The 5,454-nt window shown below is 53.9% G+C and overlaps 1 pseudogene; it reads left to right on the forward strand.

Moving 5' to 3' along the window:
- Positions 1–1,120: 1,120 nt before the first annotated feature.
- On the forward strand, positions 1,121–4,778 carry LOC124648570 (annotated as a pseudogene).
- Positions 4,779–5,454: the final 676 nt, after the last annotated feature.

A 5,454-nucleotide genomic window follows, 5' to 3' on the forward strand; every position in this document is an offset into this window, starting at 1 on the left:
CTTGGCCAGATTAGGGATAATGATCGATTCTTCCAAGGAAAGTGCTGGGTGTCCCCCGGGATCTAATTTCCCAGCCCCCGGGTCCCCAGCCGTTGGATCGACATCATGTACGGTTAGATTTGCATGTAGTAAAAAAATATCTCCGGCAGCAATTGTATGTAGCAAAAAACGGTTCACCCGTAAAACAAAAGAAAAAGTCTAAGCTCGCCGGAGACCTCGTCGGAGACCCCGTAGCAAACATATTACGCAAATGTAGCAAAACCGCAAATAAATTGTAGCAAATTTTTTTATTCATATGTTGCAAATCCTCTAAAACATTAACGAAGACCTCGCCAGCAGCCGGCAACATCGCCGTCCGAGGTTATAGGAACTCCGTCCATCCAGGGCAGCAACACCATAAGCAGCTAGTAGCAACCCCTATGCCTATGGTACCAAAAATCCATCCTCCGCCGGTAGCAATGCCGGACACCTTAAATAGAAAAACCGGCCTCCGTAGGTAGCAACGCCTCAGGCCTAAGGTAGCAAAACTCCTAACGAAGTACATGAGCGCGAGATGGAGGCGGCACTGGTAGCATCGGTGGCGACCGCATGTAGCATCGACGCCCTCAGCTGGTGGCACCAGTGACAGCCAGTAGTAACATCCCAAAGTAAGCTACACATCAGCGTCGTCGACCACCAGTAGCAAGGGTGCCCACGACAGGTAGCACCTCCGCCGACGGGAGGCAGCAACGACACCCTCAGTAGGTAGCACCTACGCCCACGGCGCGCAGCAACGACGGCCATCAGTAGTAGCACGTCCGCCGGCGGAAGGGTTTGCGTGCCGATGGTGGTCATGCACGGCTTGTAGGTACGGCGTACCGCGTGCTGGAGGCGGAGCAGCCGTGGCGGTGCGCTGCTGCGGCCCCGGCCGGCGGCCTCCCCACGCTCTCGTCCTCGTCCCCGCAGCGGAAGGGGTCCCTTGAGTGGTGGTCATGCGCGGCTTGCGGGGACGGCGTTCCTCGTGCTGGAGGCGGAGCCGCCATGGCGGTGCGTGGCTGCGGCCCCCGCCGCCGGCCTCCACCTACGCTCCCATACTCGTCCCGCGGCACGCCATTGCCGCGTTCCCGCACCGTCGTCGAGGATGCTGCACCGCGCCGAGTGCGGGAGGCGCAGGATCCGGCGGCGGGGTCCAAGTAGCTCCGACGGCGGGGTCCAAGTAGCGTCGGCGGCGAGGTCAACGAGCGACATCCCGGAGGGAGGCGCGCGGCCGCTTGAGCGCGTGGTGGCTGTTGGTGGAATCGGGGGAGTAAAGAGAGAGGATGAAGTGCGGGGTTGGACCAGAAGATAAGGTGGGGCGACGTGGCAATTTTTAGACCGATCGCGCAGCAACGACGGCCATCAGTAGTAGCACGTCCGCCGGCGGAAGGGTTTGCGTGCCGATGGTGGTCATGCACGGCTTGTAGGTACGGCGTACCGCGTGCTGGAGGCGGAGCAGCCGTGGCGGTGCGCTGCCTGCGGCCCCCCGCTGGCGGCCTCCCCCACGCTCTCGTCCTCGTCCCCGCAGCGGAAGGGGTCCCTTGAGTGGTGGTCATGCGCGGCTTGCAGGGACGGCGTTCCTCGTGCTGGAGGCGGAGCCGCCATGGCGGTGCGTGGCCTGCGGCCCCCCGCCGCCGGCCTCCACCTACGCTCCCATACTCGTCCCCGCGGCACGCCATTGCCGCGTTCCCGCACCGTCGTCGAGGATGCTGCACCGCGCCAGGGTACTGGGAGGCGCAGGATCCGGCGGCGGGGTCCAAGTAGCTCCGACGGCGGGGTCCAAGTAGCGTCGGCGGCGAGGTCAACAGCGACATCCCGGAGGGAGGCGCGCGGCCGCTTGAGCGCGTGGTGGCTGTTGGTGGAATCGGGGGAGTAAAGAGAGAGGATGAAGTGCGGGGTTGGACCAGAAGATAAGGTGGGGCGACGTGGCAATTTTTAGACCGATCGTTTGATTCAAACAGACGACGAGGTTGCAAGCCACGCAGCCTCCGGGGGAATAGTATCATTTTCCTTCTTCCAAAACCCCGTCCATCCGCTGACATGCACGCCTTTCTGTACGTGAAAACCATGGATGGACTGCATCATCATAGTCAATTCCGTGTATAAAAAAATGGGAAAAATATCTTGGGCAATGTATCCTCTAAGAGCAACTTCAACGAAGATGCCAAATGGATCGCGCGCTAAAATAATTATTAATATGCAGCGCGGGCCGGTAGGCGCGGTAAAATTGCGCGCGCCAAAACATTTATCGTGGGTCGGAAAAAGTGGCGATGAACGTCCATTCTTTCATGCACATGTGCGCGGTGTATAAAAGACGCGCCACGCGTGTCCTCCAACCAGCTGACATTTCAGCGCACGCTTTTCCCCTTCCCACAGATACCGCGGCACCGCAATGTAGTCGCGACGCCATTCGAGTCCTGGGTATTGCGGCGTCCACGAGCAAACCAATGGCGCCTTCTACGTGGAGATCCGGACCGGCGACGAGCGCATCGGCCTCGGAACGTTCGAGACCGCGCACGAGGCGGCGCACACGTACAACGCCCTGGCCTGGCGGCTCGGGCGCCCGCGTCGTACGATGAACTTCCATGACAGTGTGGATGTGCCAGTAGGCCGAGGCCCTCGCGCCGCCGCTGCGCCTCGTCACGAAGAGGAGCAACGCCCCACCGGGAGCTGGAGCGCCATCTTCTCATCGCCGAGCGGGAGAAGCACTTCGCGACTGCAAGGAGGCGCAGATGGTCGTGAGGAGGTCCGCCTCGCCTGGATGGCCGACAAGGCGGTGAGGCGGGCCTTCATCGAGGCGTAGATGGCCGGTCCGATGACCATCTCCGAGGATAACCCCCGTTGGGCTGACATGTTCTCATCCATTTCAGTGTCGAGCACGACACCAGACTCGTCTGATGTCGAGTTTTTAGATTAGTTTTATTTTTATCTACACTAGTTTGTAAAATATAAATTATCTCTATTTTTTGTTATATCTAAACTAGTTTTATCATATTTTCTGGATCTTATTTTATGCTATTTCTTTGCAAAATCGTGTTTATGGCACGGCTTTTTAGCACTTTCGGTGGAGAACAAACCGATGTCACGCGCTATATAAGGATGCAGCGCGGCCATTGTGGCCGCACGGCATTTCTAACTTTTTTGACACGAAAATAGATGGCAAGTCAAAAGAATCTGTTTATCTACATAATGGAATGGGATCAGGGCTCCAACCTAACCGGTAGATAAATTTCGATATCTTGAAAGTACCCTTTAATGGGCAGGAATTTACCTATTTTACTCTTTTGTGGAAAAATACTACTCCTTTGCATAATAAGTATTGATCAAGCTCAGCGCTTAGATCTGGGTAGTTGGACGGTTGACGCGTCTCCATCCCTACCGTAAAAGACACCCACCTAATATTGCTTCTTTTGTAAGGATAGCAAACTAATTTTAATAGAAGCACTGAAGCATAAAAGAGAACTACTAAGGAAGAAAAAAACATACAGATAGAAATCTGCAACTAACCGTCTGCAGCCCCTTCCATGTTCGTGGACGTGGGCGTCTAGGAATATAGTCAGCGTGGTGTCTGAACTTCACCTCAGCATTTATATGCTGATTTTCCTCCTAGATGATGCATCTTCTTTCCCACAGTATTCCCGCATCAATGCTGCCAACTCTGGCTGCTGCATGAACCGGATAATCGACAAAGGCCCTCGATACTTGGGGTGGATGATCTCGAGGCTGTTGCTAAGCCAACCTACTGTCACAGGCGGCAAGCACACACCTTTCCCAGCCATGGCCTGTGCAAGGAGCCCCGCACGTCACGCCTGGGAAGACTGAAGCTTGGAGGTTGCCTGCTCCCGCCGATGCACGAGTTCAGTGCCCTCACTACGCTCATCCTGCAAGACCTGCCGGAATCGACCCCCACAGCAGCCTACGAGGGTGTCTTCACCTCGTGCCGGCAGCTGCAGGTGCTTCACCTCAACTCCTGTGGCTGCAGTGGGGATAAGATCGTCGTGGTCGACGCCCCCATGTCAGAGATCAGAGAGCTTGTTGTGGACCACTGCGCGTTCCGCCGTATACGGCTCAGGGCTCTTCCTAGCCTTGAGCGCCTAGCATCTCTGCAAACTAAAGTGTACTTCGAGTCCGGCTCATGCCCCTCCCTCAGGCAGCGAAACTTCGCCTTGCGCCTCGGTACCACTCATGAGGGATTCCGCCAATGTTTTAGGGATTATCTGGAGCTGGAGCTTGACCTGTTTTTCCAGCATACCCCGGACATAACCAACATGATTATCCGGTTCACTGGACCTGACAGATGGTTTGTGCCATCAAGCTCCCCGTCGTTACTGTTGCCTAATCTGAGGCGTCTACTGGTTGCCGATGTGCCTTCGTCTTTGGATGTCACATGGCCCCGTCTTCTCCTTGAGATGGCGCCGTCCCTCGAGGTTCTTCACATTCACATTACCCCTTGCACGGAGGAGCCCAATGATGAACTATCCTGGCAGCCCACCAAGCATCGACAGCATCACTTGAAGGAGTTTGTGATGGCTGGTTTCGAGGGAACTGAAAGGCAGATTTACCTTGTCAAGTTCGTCATGTCAGTCTGCACAACATTGCGTCGTGTCATCTTGTCCAAGAATGGGTATGCTCGGGACAAGGGGTACTGGGACTGGGGGATGGTAACGCTGCAGTACTCGTGGTCCGACCAAGAGAAGGATACTATGCTGAAGCAGATTATGGATGGTGTTTCTTCCTCGACTGCTCATGTTCATATGGTTTAAGGCTGAATCAGATTATGGATGAGGGTTTTCCTCCACAGCCCTAAGCAGATTATCTTCAGTTTCATGTGGTAAAAGTCATCGGCATTATTTCAATCCACTACATGCATTTGACTGAGTCATTTGTAGTTCTCATTTGTCAAGCCATGCTTTGAGCTGTCAACCCAACGTAACCGTAAAGTGTTTTTTTTCTGGGGGGGGGTGGGGGGTATATATATTTGCCACACTTTTATCTGAATTGTCTATTACTTGCCACATGAGCACCACATGTCAGTGACACAGGGCGTGGCAAATAATAGAAGTGCAAAGAAAAGGGTGGCAAACTGTAAAATCTCCCGGATTATGGGTAGTCTGTATGTCTTTTTGGTCTGTGAGCGTGTGTTATACATATCACCTTTATTTTGTTATATGATAAATTATGGTCCTTGACTTTGGTGCCTTAGTGCAGTTCCTTCTTAGCGCCAGCCAGGTTATCGTGTTAACACAAAATCATGAAACTGGATTTCGCTGTAGCATGAGATTTTCCAGTTTACATATATGGATAGTGTGTTACTGATGAACTCATGTAATTTGTCATAATCAAACCTGTATTCTGCACTACACAGTAAATTTTCATCAACCTATATTATTCGTGCCCTTATAGTAAATCAGGGAAAGTATATTGGATATGAATTCAGAG

This window comes from Lolium rigidum, chromosome 4 (genome assembly GCF_022539505.1).
Source record: "Lolium rigidum isolate FL_2022 chromosome 4, APGP_CSIRO_Lrig_0.1, whole genome shotgun sequence".
Taxonomy (NCBI): Eukaryota; Viridiplantae; Streptophyta; class Magnoliopsida; order Poales; family Poaceae; genus Lolium; species Lolium rigidum.